Source organism: Atractosteus spatula, chromosome 10 (genome assembly GCF_055471065.1).
Source record: "Atractosteus spatula isolate fAtrSpa1 chromosome 10, fAtrSpa1.hap1, whole genome shotgun sequence".
NCBI lineage: Eukaryota > Metazoa > Chordata > Actinopteri > Semionotiformes > Lepisosteidae > Atractosteus > Atractosteus spatula.
In genome coordinates, this window is record NC_142715.1 from 26,559,592 (window position 1) to 26,574,898 (window position 15,307).

Consider the following 15,307-nt stretch of genomic DNA (forward strand, 5'->3'; position numbering starts at 1 on the left):
ATATATTTTATACACAAAGCAAGTGTTTTTGTAACTCTAAGAGATTTCGTGAAAGCGCTACAGGCGTGCCAAAATCGTTTTCGAACTTCAAGCTAACTTTACCCCGGTTCTCACACGCACGGCTTTTCTTCATCAAGGGCGGAGACAACAGAAACAGACTTCAAACTGAAATGAATTACTTCTTGAGCATTTATGACCGTCTATAAAAAGCTGAGAGGAGGTGAAAACGTCTTTTGAAATGAGGAAATGTCTGCTGACAGTAAACAGAGCTCACACTGAGCTGCGGACAAGCGCTCCTCGTTAGTACAGTGCTGAGTACCCCCACTTGCGCGGGAGACCGGGGTACGTTTCTTTGACAGGGCGCTGGTTTAATTTTTTAACAACCTGACTTCACTTAAAAAGTGTGTACTGTGTACTAAGTTTCGGACTAGTTAGTGCGGTAGAATATGGAGATCATCTCCAGCTCTGAGCTCAAATACAACAGCAAGTCATGCTGAACAAAGTCAGAGCCCAGCTGAACGTGTGCTTAGTGTAGTGCTCAGGACTCAGGAGCATTGTTGAGTTCTAATTAGTACGAACTGCAGGGGTTCTGAATCAGAACATTTCAATTTATCTGATCAGTAAATTAAAATGCAGGACACGGTAAAATAGGATTATTAGTGTGTCTCTGTCTCGTTTGTATATAACCGAATGTCCCTCACAGTTAAAAAGATACCAGTAAGGACACACAACTACTAATGTGATACTTACTGGAAATAGTCCCAAAACAAGCACATCCGGCAGCTGGTAGACTCCTGTAATTTTGCAGTGACAGAACACTTAGAAGATTTGCAATCTATTTAAATATGAATTTACTAAATTTCAGTTCTCTTCACTCCCTGGCATAACTGAACTCTCACTGTCGCATACTAAAGGCTTTACATGCATTAGCTGTGATAATGCTTCTAATAAACACATAATGAAACTTAGTTTTGTTCCTCATGGTGATCCTCTTCTCGATCCAAATGAAATGTTTAATATGATCCCCCGAGAAAAAAAAAATGAGTCAATTTCCGCCTGGAATGATTGATGCCTCATCAAACATTTTGTAATATCCCCGGAAGTTTATACAGTAGAATCCTGGTTCGTGGGTTAAATTCAAAGTAAAAAAGACTAAGGAAACGAGTTGGAAACGATGTCGATCTGTGATTTAAATCATCCGGAACATTGCACAACATTGGGAAGTATGTGACAGAGAGCAGCACCTGACATCCCTTCGACAGCTCACCTGGTAGAGTGGAGGACTGTAGTGGAAACAGCTAGGAATCCTTAGATTTCTGGTTTGACTCTGGCTCGAAGGAAGGTACTTTAATCAAATAGTTAAAATAGCAAATCTGTTTCATTCAGATGTTGATCAAAAGCTCAATAAATGACAAAGCAGAGGCTCCTGTTCTGAATTCAGCTGATGTTTGATTGTCTTGTTTTGGCCAAGATCTGATCTTTCAATTAAGGGACTACTCTGTCTGCTTTGTAATTCAAAAATACATACAAATGTCAAGTTTTTTGTAGATATAAAGGTGTTCTCTGTTTTCAAAGGATAGATGCTTAATTGGCTTTATGATTTGGTATTGATTTTGTATCGTTGAATTATTAACTTTGTGTTTTTATCGTATTGTGGACTTATTTTTTAAACAAATGCTTATAATGGCAGACACGGCACACATCTGTTTATACCAGCGGTGAATTGTACATTTTTATTAAGTACAATCTACTGTGCACTTTTGGGAGTATAACAGGTTCGATATAAAGTGGCAAAAATATAAAAGGGAAAAATACCCCAGACTGCGTGTAAAGGCCTCGTTGTGACTGTTGTTTTATTTTTATATAAAGATGGCGTACTGTGCACAAAATGTTGCAGAAGCACAATCTGATATTTTAATAACTATTATTTTAATAATTTGATAAGTATGAGGTCCCGGATCCAAATCTTCAGTCCTGATATTTTTAAAAATGATATCTTCCCTTCCTCTTGTGGAAGTCACACGATGTGAACAATTGTTTTTTCTTTTCACGTTGCGATCCAAAGAGCCTCAGATGCACAGTCTAACAGTAACCAAACTAGGATGGATTCTGCTGGGAGCCGGACTGAGCTCATTCTCACTCCCTGTGCTGAAAACAGAATTATCTCTTCTCCGAACATCGTCTACAGCTGCTAGATATTGCTCTGCGTCTGCTCCAGCAATTCCTTTGACCAAAGACAGATCACTTGTGCGCTTTTAACCTTCTTACAGCTGATGGCTCATGCTGATTGTTCTCGGGATCCAAAAGAAAATTTTAAAGCTGATACATTTTCGTTTGTTATTTGCATCTAGCTACAACGTCCCTGGAAAAAAATATTGTATTAGTTGCGTGCAATCGGTATCTTTTACTTTACAGATGGTAGTGGAAATAGTTTTAAAAATGTTTTCTAAAGAAGATTGTATTGCCAGGACCTGCCTTTAGCACTCAGTAGCGATCACGCTGTTGATATGGATGGAGAAGAAATGTAAGATGAATTGATGATCTAAGCTAAAATAGCCCTAACACGCCTCCTGTAACAGTGTTTGTATTCATAGCAAGTAATATTCTTTTTCAAACAAAACGTTGCTTTTGCATTAAGTGTTATGTAACCATTAGCGGTTTCGGTAGCTTCTGAAGAGCGCACTTTTCCAAACTGAAGCCTATAAGAACATTATTCAAGATGCACCATGGCCCAGAATCGTGCATCGGGACAAGGATTAACATCAATTGAAAGAACTCCCAAATAAAAGATTTGACCGAAAAATTAAAAGAGTAGGCATGTATTAAAACAACACCATAACTTCTTGACTTCCAAACTCTTTCCTGGTTCAGGCCATGTAAAATGACATCATCAGTGGAGTCATGCCGAGGTTGTGAGTTTAAGCCTCACCTGGAGCAGCCTGGTTTTCTGTCTTGACAGGTAAACAGTGTTTTGTGTTATTTGCTAAATGGAGAGAGGATTCTGTGTTAATTGTGCTCCTCCTGGAAGAGGTCAAGATGAGATGTTCACAAGGCTGGTGGTAAATATCCTATCCAGGAATATTTTTTGTTCTTTATCGGGGAATATCGAATATTGGGGCTGTATAAAGGGGCTGTAAGGGGTCAGATCTATAGATGTAGTAAACACATCAGTGGAGACGGTGTGTCTGCTCTCTGTGATAGAGCCAGGCGGAAAGAATAATCTGTGGTCTGGGAAGAAGAGACCCTCATTGGAAGAGCGGCGCTCCTCACAGGAGAGAATGAAAAAAAAATATTTTTCAGGCACGCTGATTTTTCTCTTTGGGGGAATTAAAAGCACTTGACCTAGACCTCGTGGCTTTTAACCATCTTGCAGCTACAGGCGAGACTGAAGCTGGAGATGTGAAGGCACCCGCTGGTGCATGTTCTCCAAATTTCACAATCGCGACAGACTTCTCTTTTTTTAAAAAAAGTAGATATAGCCCTGAAAAAAGCATTAGCTTTATCAGTTTTTACATTATTCAAACATGATATTTTTATTGCATTTTACTTAATAATAATTATAATTATTATTGTTTAAACTTATATAGCGCTTTTCTGGACACTTCACTCAAAGCCCTTTACAGGTAATGGGGACTCCCCTCCACCACCACCAATGTGCAGCCCCACCTGGATGATGCAACTGCAGCCATAGTGCGCCAGAATGCTCACCACACCTCAGCTATTAGTGGGGAGGAGAGCAGAGGGATGAAGCCAGTTCAGAGATGGGGATTATTAGGAGGCCATGACTGGTAAGGGTCAATGGGAAATTTGGCCAGGATGCCGGGGTTACACCCCTACTCTTTCAAGAGACGACCTGGGATTTTTAATGACCACAGAGTCAGGACCTCGGTTTTACGTCTCAGCCGAAGGATGGCACCTGTTTACAGTTTAGTGTCCCCGTCATAATACTGGGGCATTAGAACCAACACAGACCCGCCCAGCGACAGAAACCAGACGGTACCGTGTGTCGGGCTCGGCTGCGAGCAGGACAATGACGTCATGGGGGCAAAGTAGAGAAAATCAAAACGGTTCTATAAAACACCTGTGTCAGCTGTCGGTTCGCAGTTTGGACTCTAAATCCACCGATCCGATTTCAAATCTCTTTAACACCTGAGCTGCGGCTTCTTTCGAGTAGTTATTCAGGAGAACATTATGTTAATCATATAGATTAACATAATGACTTCCGGCGCCGGAAAGATGGCGACGGTTTACAGAAAGCTCTCTCGTTGTGTGTCTGTTTTAATGTTTATTTATACGTTAATACTCTTGTTTTGTGTTGGACGCTCAATGTCTGTCATTACTTATGATAGACAAATGCTTTTAAACCTGAGGACAGACTCCTTAATGTCATCAAACAACTTTTTTCACGTACCAGACCCCACCTGCTGGATCGGACAAAGATGCAGCGAACAACAACAACAGGTGGGCAGACGCCGGGGGAGACGAGGCAGCGTACTAGCGCGACTACGAAGGCGTCCGCACAGACCACCACTGCCGTCTATTTTGTTAGCTAATGTTCAGTCACTGGACAATAAGATGAGCTACATTGTCGGATCAATGCGGAAAGGGACCTGAGGGACTGCTGTGTTTATGCCTTCACTGAAACCTGGCTGAATGCATGCGTCCTGGACACCGCCATCCAGCCAAAGGGGTTCACCATTTACCGCATGGACAGAAACCACCAAGCAACCGGCAAACACAAAGGCGGAGGCGTTTGCTTCCTGGTCAACAGCAAGTGGTGCACCGACGTGAAGGTAATCTCTAAATCCTGCTCGCCGAATCTAGAACACCTGACCATAAAATGTCGACCCTTTTATTTGCCGAGGGAGTTTTCCGCCACTATTATCACAACCGTTTACATTCAACCTCAAGCCTGCGTGGAAGAAGCACATAGCGAACTACACGACATTATCAACAAGCACGAAAACTCCCACCCAGAAGCCGTCTCAATTGTAGTTGGCGACTTCAACCACTGCAATCTGAGGAAATTACTGCAAAAATACATTCAGCATGTCACTGTACTGACAAGAGAAGGCAATATTTTGGATCTGCTACACAACAATAAAAGGAGCATACAAAGTGCTTCCCAAACCGAGTTTCGGTAAGTCGGACCACATCGCTCTCCTGTTGCTTCCTGAGTACAAACAGAAGCTGAAGACCTCCCCCATTACGAACAGGTCAGTGCGTTGTTGGTCTGAGGAGGCGGAAAGCAGGTTAATAGACTGCTTTGATAGTACACACTGGGATGCATTCAGAGCTCCCGACACAGATTTAAATGAGTATACGGACGCGGTCACCAGCTACATTAAATACTGCACCGACATTTGTGTACCAGAAATGAAAATTAGGTCATTTTCCAATCAGAAACTGTGGTTTAACAACGACATTCACAATAAAATAAAAGATAGATCCATCGCGTTCTTTGTCCCTCGTTCAAATCGAGGGACAAAGAGCTGTACAAGAAATCACGGTATGCATTAGAGGAAGCCATAAAACGCGCCAAACGAAGCTACAGAGTGCGGCTTGAAACGCAGTGCGCTGACACCCGGAGGCTGTGGCAGGGATTACAGTCAATCACAGGCTACAAGGGCTGCAGCCAGGAGATTGACACGAACAACACATCCCTGCCTGACGAGCTGAACCACTTCTATGCCCGCTTTGATGCTCTGAACACGGGCAATGCTGAGAAGACCCCAAGTGTGCAGGGCGAGTTTGTTCTGAAACTCTCAGAGCAGGACGTGCAGAAGACTCTGAGCAGGGTGAAAATCCGTAAGGCTGCAGGGCCTGATGGGATACCACCTCGAGTCCTAAGGACATGTGCAGCCCAGCTGACCACAGTGTTTACGGACATCTTTAACTCCTCCCTGTCGCAGTCCATGGTCCCCACCTGCTTTAAAAAAAACTCTATTGTTCCAACCCCCAAAAAGACAAAAGTGACATGCTTGAATGATTACCGCCCAGTAGCATTAACATCTGTGGTGATGAAATGCCTGGAGAAGCTGGTGTTGTCACACATCAACTCCTCCATCACAGAGTCCCTGGACCCCTTGCAGTTCGCCTACCATGAGAATGCTGAGAATGTGTGAGAATGCTGTTTGTGGGCTACAGTTCAGCATTCAATTCCATCATACCCAGTCAACTGGTGACAAAGCTCAGGGTTTTAGGTCTGTGCAACTGGCTGCTGGACTTTCTTATCGAGAGACCACAGGTAATGCGGATAGGCAATAAAACATCAACACCACTCACCCTGAGCACTGGAACCCCACAAGGCTGCTGTCTGAGTCCAAGGTTGTACTCCCTAGTTACTCACGACTGCACAGCAAGACACAGCAACAACTGCATCATTAAGTTTGCCGATGACACCACTATAATAGGACTGATCAGTGATGATGATGAGTCCACTTACATGGATGAAGTTGTACAGCTGCTTAGGTGGTGTCATAGCAATAACCTGGACTTGAACATAAGGAAAACAAAAGAGATAATAGTGGACTTTCGGAGACACAGGCCATACACTCACAGCCCACTCAGTATTGATTGAACGGACGTGGAAACAGTCACCAGCTTTAGGTTTTTGGGAATTCACATCTCTAAAGATCTAACCTGGACTGTGAACACTGACTCTATCATGAAGAAGGCTCAGCAGCGCCTTTATTTCTTGAGGTGCCTCAAGCGATGGGGGATGCCAATACATGTGTTGGTGAACTTCTACCGCTGCACCATTGAGAGCGTCCTCACCAACGGGATCACCGTGTGGTATGGCAACACCTCTTCACGAGAAAGAAAGGCACTGCAAAGAATGGTCAATATGGCCCAGAAGATCATCGGCTGCGGTTTCACCGAGATTAAACAGCTCTATGAGGACCGCTGCCGTGGTAGAATTCTGGCCATCACAGAGGACAGTCACCACCCCGGGCATGAGCTCTTCACCCCACTGCCCTCAGGCAAGAGATATAAGAGCATACGGACACTTACCACTAGATTCTTCAATAGCTTCTATCCACAAGCAGTGAGACTGGCGAACACATTTAGCCATCCCCCTCGGACCACACCTACACCATCACCATCTACCTCTTTATGATTTCTTATCTATTGCACATCTCCAGTCATTGTTTACACATCTGTATTGTTTACATTCAAACTGTCTACATGTTTACTTGCACATTGTCTATTGTTTGTTTGTACATTGTCTTGATGCACTGTTTGCACTTTGTCTTGTTTTTTACTCTTGTTTTACAATTGAGAGACTTTCTGTAAGTAAGAATTCCATTGTACCAGTACCGGTTACATATGGCAATAAAGTTCAAGTTCAAGTTATATGAAGCATTTAATATATTCAGGTGGGTAGCTACGTCAGCATTCGTATCTGCAAAGGAACAAGTAATACTGTAGGTTTATTCCATGCTGAAAAGAGAAGAGAGAAAACAAAGCTGAAGAAGGTTTCACAGCTGACACATTATGTTTTCTCTCTTCTCTTTTCAGCATGGAATAAACCTATTCCCAGTGGGCAGTGATTCGTCGAATATACGTATATTCACGGCGAAAATACGGCTATACGTATATATACATCACCGCGACGTATAATCAACGTCGAATTGCAACCGTAAAATCGACGACATTAATAAACGCATATATAATGTCGAAAACACATCTAACACAGTGCCTGAGGCTTTTTACTGTATATATCGTGTGTGCCGCAACTAGGAGTATACGGCACTCTGCATAGTGTACGAAGTAAATTATTTTCGCAGTGATTAATTAATTTATTATATTTATTATTACATTTATTATACACGTGTAAATAAATTAATTACTGCAAAAATAATTTACTTCGTACACTGTGCAGAGTGCCGTATACTCCTAGTTTTAAAACTGACAAAAATGTAGAAAACACGTTTCTCACTTAGAAATTTAAGATGGGGTGGGGTATTACTAGTAGCGCCGCTGAACTCACCATGGTGCAATTCATTTACGTGACGGGCTAGTGGTTTAATGGATAACGCGTCTGATTTCAGTTTACAAGATTATCGATTCGACTTCTACCGGGGTTGTGTGATTTAAATCAGGCTCCTCAGAAATAGATGTCCGGTATGTAAATGAACCGCACCTGAAAGCAAACGTTGGGTCTGGTTTCCTTTCTTTCCTGCATGAAATAGCAAATCATTACAAAAAAAAACACCAACTAATGTCCAATAGCGTTAGTCATTTAAGTAAACATGAATATACTGTAAGGTCTTGGTACATAGGAGTGGATTTCAACCACAATTAAAAAAGGGCGAATTATAATTACAGGCTTCAGACACTTTTTCATACAAAAGTGACCAAACACTCCCTAACTTTCAGGTTTGCTTGAACCTGTAACAAAAACAAGGTCTGAAACTTCCATTCTCTGATGTTACTGTCTCTAAAGTCGGACGTGATGTTTCGCGGATGTGCAGTGCCTTTTATTATTATTCGCTGCATAAGCTCCTTATTGCATGTTCTGTTGTTTCATTCAGATTACCTAAGTGGTGTACAGATAAAACCCAACTGCGTGGTGTAATTTCCGGGTTCGGCACCAGCAGCACCCGCAAACACATCAGCTGACCTCAACGTGACTTGAACTCGCAACTTTCTGATCTGGAGTCAGCCGCACTGCCGTTGCGCCACGAGGTCTAGGTCAAGTGCTTTTAATTCCCCCAAAGAGAAAAATCAGCGTGCCTGAAAAATATTTTTTTTTCATTCTCTCCTGTGAGGAGCGCTGCTCTTCCAATGAGGGTCTCTTCTTCCCAGACCACAGATTATTCTTTCCGCCCGGCTCTATCACAGAGAGCAGACACACCGTCTCCACTGATGTGTTTACTACATCTATAGATCTGACCCCTTACAGCCCCTTTATACAGCCCCAATATTCGATATTCCCCGATAAAGAACAAAAAATATTCCTGGATAGGATATTTACCACCAGCCTTGTGAACATCTCATCTTGACCTCTTCCAGGAGGAGCACAATTAACACAGAATCCTCTCTCCATTTAGCAAATAACACAAAACACTGTTTACCTGTCAAGACAGAAAACCAGGCTGCTCCAGGTGAGGCTTAAACTCACAACCTCGGCATGACTCCACTGATGATGTCATTTTACATGGCCTGAACCAGGAAAGAGTTTGGAAGTCAAGAAGTTATGGTGTTGTTTTAATACATGCCTCCTCTTTTAATTTTTCGGTCAAATCTTTTATTTGGGAGTTCTTTCAATTGATGTTAATCCTTGTCCCGATGCACGATTCTGGGCCATGGTGCATCTTGAATAATGTTCTTATAGGCTTCAGTTTGGAAAAGTGCGCTCTTCAGAAGCTACCGAAACCGCTAATGGTTACATAACACTTAATGCAAAAGCAATGTTTTGTTTGAAAAAGAATATTACTTGCTATGAATACAAACACTGTTACAGGAGGCGTGTTAGGGCTATTTTAGCTTAGATCATCAATTCATCTTACATTTCTTCTCCATCCATATCAACAGCGTGATCGCTACTGAGTGCTAAAGGCAGGTCCTGGCAATACAATCTTCTTTAGAAAACATTTTTAAAACTATTTCCACTACCATCTGTAAAGTAAAAGATACCGATTGCACGCAACTAATACAATATTTTTTTCCAGGGACGTTGTAGCTAGATGCAAATAACAAACGAAAATGTATCAGCTTTAAAATTTTCTTTTGGATCCCGAGAACAATCAGCATGAGCCATCAAAGAGCCTGTAGCTGTAAGAAGGTTAAAAGCGCACAAGTGATCTGTCTTTGGTCAAAGGAATTGCTGGAGCAGTAGGACGCAGAGCAATATCTAGCAGCTGTAGACGATGTTCGGGGAAGAGATAATTCTGTTTTCAGCACAGGGAGTGAGAATGAGCTCAGTCCGGCTCCCAGCAGAATCCATTCTGGTTTGGTTACTGTCAGACTGTGCGTCTGAGGCTCTTTGGATCGCAACGTGAAAAAAAAAAAGAACAAAAAACATTTGTTCAGATCTTGTGATTTCCACGAGAGGAAGAGAAGATATCACTTTAAAAAAAATCAGAACTGAAGATTTGGATCCGGGACCTCATACTTGTCAAATGATTAAAATAATAATTATGAAAATATCAGGTTGTGTTTCTGCAACATATCGTGCACAGTACGCCATTTTTTTAAAGTACAGTAAAATACAGTAGATTGTACTTAATAAAAATGTACAATTCACCGCTGGTATAAACAGATGTGTGCTGTGTTTGCCTTTGTAAGCATTTGTTTAAAAAATTAGTTCACAATAAGATAAAAAACACAGACAGCACAAACTTAATAATATAACGATACAAAATCAATACCAAATCATAAAGCCAATTAAGTACATATCCTTTGAAAACAGTGACATTTGTATCTACTTTCGAATTACAAATCAGACAGAGTAGTCCCTTAATTTAAAGATCAGATCTTGGCCAAAACAATCAGATGTTAGCTGAATTCGGAACAAGAGCCTCTGCTTCATCGTTTATTGAGCTTTTGATTAACGTCTGAGTGAAAAAGATTAGCTATTTTAACTCTTTGATTAAAGTTCACAAAAAGCACCTTCCTTCGAGCCAGAGTCAAACCAGTGACCTAAGGATTCCCTACTGTTCCCACTACAGTCCTCCACTCTACCAACTGAGCTGTCAAACGGATCTAAAGAACTCCACTCTGGCACATACTACCCAAAGTAGTGAAATATTCCGGGTGATCAAATTCCAGTTCGACATCAAGTTTCCAACTTGTTTCCTTAGTCTTGGTTACCTTGAATTTAAGCCACAAACCAGGATTCTACTTTATAAACTTCTGGGGATGTTACAAAATGTTTGATGGGGCATCAATCATTACAGGCGGAAGTTCACTCCTTTTTATTTCTCGAGGCATCATATTAAACATTTCATTTGGATCGAGAAGAGGATCACCATGAGAAACAGAACAAACTGTTTGATTCTGTCTTTATTGGGAGCTGTATCACAGCTAATGCATGTAAAGCCTTCAGTATGCGATAGTGAGAGTTCAGTTATGCCAGGGAGTGGGAGTGAAGAGAACTGAACTGAAATTTAGTAAATTCATATTTAAATAGAGTGCAAATCATCAAAGTGTTCTGTCGCTTAAAACTTATTACAACACTACCAGGAGTGGGGATGGAACCCAGCTAGACATTTGTCCATTGGATCTTAAGTCTAACATCTTAACCACTCGGCCATCCTGGTCTACAGCAATATACTGTTCAGTTGTTTAACATTTAAATATGATTCAACAATTAAAAAAAATTAAACCAGCGCCCTGTCACAGAAACGTACCCCGGTCTCCCGCACAACAAGCAGGGGTACTCAGCACTATACTAACGAGGAGCGCTTGTCCGGAGCTGAGCGTGAGCTCTGTTTACGGTCAGTAGTCATTTCCTCTTTTCCAAAGACATTTTCGCCTGCTCTCAGTAATTAATGTCGGTTTGAAGTCTGTTCCTGTTGTCTCCGCTCTTGATGAAGAGCAGCCTTACGTAGGAGACTCCCTTTCTCAAGAAGTTTGCCATCACCCTGCAAGAGAGAAGAGCCATCAACCACCGAGGCAACCACTAAGACACTTACAGTAACATTAAACACATGAAATGTGAGATGTTTTCTACTTAGGGATGTTATCGTTTCTACTCTAACTTCTTTGTCAGAAGTGGGATTTGAACAAACATCTCTAGGGGAAACTACAACCTGAACGCAACGCCTTGGACCACCAGCCATCCTGCATGTGGCTCTTAAATGGAATGACATGTTTTATTTATTTGTACTTGATGATAAGGGAAAAAAAAAGTTAAATGTAATTAGGGAAATGTCTTTTATCATGGGGAAAACAAGCCTGAGCAAATGTAAAGTTTAGAGCAGCGCTCAATAAAAACTATCTGAAACCGGTAGCGCTTCTTATGCGGATCAGTATATAAATTTGATACCAGTGGTTCTGCAGAAGAAATAAGAAAAGCTGAACTGCAAGCACTGTGTTGCCGTTACTGCTACTCTGGCTGTAGCTGCTTTAAGATCTACTCAGCGGGCACAGAATATTGTATGAGGTCAGACTGGTTTGTGATGTCTAAATAACAGTATGCGAATTTAAGCTTATTTAAATAATAATATTTAGAATATAATACATGCTCCAAAAGCGTTAATCCTTCACTGGCTGCTATTTGAAACGCCTTCATAAATGACACGTAATAGAAATTTATGCAGCTAGATTTTATGCTTCACCATACATTGCAGTCAAGAAAATAAATCAATTTTCTTCAACACCTCTGGATAAAGTTCTTCTGTGGAGCAGGTTTCAGACCTCTGCGTACAGCGCCCTTGATGTCATTTTATTTTTTTGAAAGTTTTTTTTAATATTTTTTATTTGAACAACAAAAATACATATAATACAAAAAAGAACACATATAACATATCAACAACATCATCAGGGGCACGTGCTATAATCCAATTACACTTTCTGAAAAATCTACTGTCCATGCAAATGTACATGCTGATCTACAGGGTTCTTTTCTGCACTGAGCTGCTCATTTGAAATCCAGAAGGCAACACAGACGCGCTCCTATACCAAGAGTCTTATCTGGACCACCTGGGTAAAAAAAACAGGAAACCTAAGCACTAATCTATACTGACAGCTTTTGAAAAGGAGCTCTGTAATATGCACAAATACAAAGACAAGGTATAAATGCTCTATAGGTTTAAAATTCAGGAATATGAATGGTCAATTGTTTACAATTGGAGTTTTTATGTTTCGTATGATTTAGCGACTTTTTTACAACATGTAAAAAAAAACAGCACACCTAAATGACAAAGCCTTAGAGCTACAGAGAAAAACAAATTGCATTAAAGTAATTTTAAAGGCTCGAGATAACATTGCACTATAAACACAAATGTTTGTCTTCTTTGTCGCACTTACGTTTTGTTGCTTTAGCAAATTTCATGCAGTTTATTTCTGACACAAGACATAACAAGCTTGTGTATTTATGACAAAAAAGCAGGGAAACAATTTTCATTGACCTTGAAACTAAAATTGTTAAAAAGTAAGTTAAATGCACATATAGTAAATATATTTTCTCATATAATGGTGTGTTTTTTTGTCTAAGGATCCTTCATGAATGGTTTAACAGACACTTTGCATGATTAAAACAAATATTTACGAATTTTAACGTTTTATACAATAAAGTTTTATTGTGAACATGAGCCCTGTTTATCGATATCACCAGTACAGTTCTGGATTTTATTCTGCCTTCCTACGCACATATGAATTTTCTTTCACACAACAGCTCGCATGTGTGGTAGCGTATTAGCGTCAGGGATAAAAATAATGATATTGGCTTTTAAATGATAAACCATTGGCGTTTATACAAAATCACAAAGCGTTGTCGCAGGCATTGGGACATACTCTGTTTAAACACCTGTCGTTTTCTCTAATATTGGGTCCTGTGCTTCGGTCCATTTGAGAGAGGAGAAGACACTGAAAAAGTCTTGTGAAAGTGGACTTTGCACCTGCGACAGTGCTGTACTGGTATCATACAGACGCTCATACAAATCCATCACACGCCGGAAGCTCTGGAAGGCAACGTAAAATATTGCTCTGTCTGTTGGTGGATTAGGTATGCACGTTTTTTTCAACGTAAAATGCAATGTACAAGGATCAAATTTGATTCAAAATCGATTAATGTAAAAACCGATAAAGCTCATGTTTTTAATCTAGTTTTATCTATATCTATATCTAGTTTTTCAAAGGTCTTTTAAAAAAAATGTTTATTGCGATTGTGAAAGTTAGAGAAGGTGTACCAGCGCGTGCCTTCATATCGCCAGCTTCAGTCTCGCCTGTAGCTGCGAGAAGGTTAAAAGCGCACAAGTGATCTGTCTTTCGTCAAAATAATTGCTGGAGCAGCAGGACGCAGAGTACCATCCAGCAGCTGTAGATGGTATTCGGGGAAGAGCTGATTCTGTTTTTAGCACAGAGAATGAGCTCAGTCCGGCTCCCAACAGAATCCATTCTGGTTTGGTTACTGTCAGACTGGGCGTCTGAGGCTCTTTGGATCGCAACGTGAAAAAAAAAAGAACCAGAAACAATTGCTCACATCGTGGGATTTCCACGAGAGGAAGGGAAGATATCACTTTAAAAAAATCAGAACTGAATATTTGGATCCGGGGCCTCATATCAGATTATTAAAATAATAATTATTAAAATATCAGATCGTGTTTCTGCAACATTTCGTGCACAGAACGCCGTATTTAACAATAAAACAACAGTTACAACGAGGGCTTTACACGCAGTCCGGGGTATTTTCCCCTTTTATATATTTTTGTCACTTTATATCGAAGCTGTTATACTCCCAAAAGTGCAGAGTAGCTTGTAAATAAAAATGTACAATTCACTGCTGGTATAAACAGATGTGTGCCTTGTTTGCCTTTGTAAGAATTTGTTTCAAAAATCCACAAAAAAAGTCCACAATACGTTAAAAACACAAAAAACACAAACTTAATAATATAACGATACAAATTCAATACTAAATCATAAAGCCAATTAAGTACATATCCTTTCCTTTGAACACAGAGAACACCTTTATATCTAAAAAAAAACGTGACATTTGTATATACTTTTGAATTACAAAGCAGACAGAGTAGTCCCTTAATTCAAAGATCAGATTTTGGCCAAAACAAGACAATCAGACGGGAGTTTAATTCAGAACAAGAGCCTCTGCTTCGTGGTTTATTGAGCTTTTGATCAACGTCTGAGTGAAAAAGATTTGCGCTTTTATCTCTTTGATTAAAGTTCACAAAAAGCACCTTCCTTCAAGCCGGAGTTGAACCAGCAACCTAAGGATGCCTCACCATTTCCACTACAGTCCTCCGCCCTACCAACTGAGCTATCGAAGGGAAATAGGGGGAATTGTTTCCCTTGAATTTAAGCCACGAATCAGGTTTCTACAGTATGAACTTCCGGGGATATAACAAAATGTTTGATGGGGCATCAATCGTTCCAGGCGGATATTGACACCTTTTTTTTCTCGAGGGATCATATTAAACATTTCATTAGTATCGAGAGGAGGATCACCATGAGACACAAAACAAACAGTTTCTTTCTGTCTATTAGAAAGTAGCGTTTGTGCTACATTAATAATATTTTCGTGGAAATATAGAAGTTGTGATTTTTAAAACTTATATTTGAATCGAAATGTGGTTTTGAGTTAAATATTAGCATGTTAATGTAATTAGTTTGTGTTTGTCATTAC

General features: G+C 40.4%; 1 non-coding gene across 1 annotated transcript; it reads right to left on the reverse strand.

Moving 5' to 3' along the window:
- Positions 1 to 14,863: 14,863 nt before the first annotated feature.
- On the reverse strand, positions 14,864 to 14,951 carry trnay-gua (transfer RNA tyrosine (anticodon GUA)). Its single transcript is given in 2 exon segments — positions 14,864 to 14,899; positions 14,915 to 14,951. It is a non-coding gene; the product is annotated as a tRNA-Tyr (tRNA).
- Positions 14,952 to 15,307: the final 356 nt, after the last annotated feature.